This window comes from Lathyrus oleraceus, chromosome 4 (genome assembly GCF_024323335.1).
Source record: "Lathyrus oleraceus cultivar Zhongwan6 chromosome 4, CAAS_Psat_ZW6_1.0, whole genome shotgun sequence".
NCBI lineage: Eukaryota > Viridiplantae > Streptophyta > Magnoliopsida > Fabales > Fabaceae > Lathyrus > Lathyrus oleraceus.
Genome location: NC_066582.1, coordinates 112,976,203 through 112,977,239, shown reverse-complemented (window position 1 = coordinate 112,977,239; position 1,037 = coordinate 112,976,203). Strand labels below are relative to the sequence as shown.

Genomic DNA, 1,037 nt, shown 5'->3' with positions numbered 1-1,037 from the left:
CTGTTGTTACACCGTCTAGACTAAGGCATTATTAGCCGGTAAATGCGAAGAACCCGTAGTACCGGAAATTTAGTAGATCCTTTAGCGGAACCCGAACGTTACACTCGTACGCGCCTCTTACTCACCCGAATTAAGAAAGCTATGGCCGAGAATCGCGACCGGAGACCTCTTATGGAATTTACCCAACCCTCTGACGAGGAACCTAGTTCGAGTATAGTAAACTCCCTCATTCCTGCCAACAATTTCGAACTAAAACCATCTTTACTGCAATTAGTGCAGCAGAACCAATTCGCGGGTCTCGTTACTGAGAACTCAAATCAACATTTAAAGGTCTTTATCCAACTGGCCGACACCTATAAATCTAACGGTGCTTCACCTGATGCAATCCGTTTGAGATTATTTCCTTTCTCCCTCAGGGATAGAGCATGTTCATGGTTAGATTCACTTCCATCTAATTCAATAACAACCTGGGAAGACCTTAGAAGAGTATTCCTTGCTAGATATTTTCCCCCTAGTAAGACTGTTTTTCTTCGAAATCAAATAACTAGATTTACTCAAAACCAAGGAGAATCACTCTTTGAAGCTTGGGAGAGATACAAAGAGTTATTAAGAGTTTGTCCACACCATGGCCTAGAACAATGGTTGATCGTTCATACCTTCTACAATGGACTCCATTATAACACAAAGATGAGCATCGACGCTGCCGCACGTGGCACGCTGATGAAAAAACCTTACCCTGAAGCTTGTGACCTAATTGAGGATATGGCCCAAAACCATTACCAATGGGGAACTGAACGAGCATCAATAGAGAAAAAGGAGACCCAAGGTGGAATACATGAGATAAGCTCTATGGACATGATGCAGGCGAAAATGGACGCTTTAGCCCTTAAGGTCGAACATATGTCTACAAACACTAACACCGCAGCGATAGTCCCCACAGAGTGTGAACTTTGTGGATCTAAAGGACACGAATCGGCGGAATGTAACCTTTTGAACGACCTAAACACCGACCAAGTGAATTATGCCAAAGGTAACCT

At 43.4% G+C, this 1,037-nt stretch overlaps 1 non-coding gene across 1 annotated transcript; it reads right to left on the bottom strand.

Annotated features, from left to right (window-relative positions):
* Positions 1-525: 525 nt before the first annotated feature.
* On the bottom strand, positions 526-632 carry LOC127077714 (small nucleolar RNA R71). The gene has a single exon (XR_007787495.1). It is a non-coding gene; the product is annotated as a small nucleolar RNA R71 (small nucleolar RNA).
* Between the last annotated feature and the right edge of the window lie 405 nt (positions 633-1,037).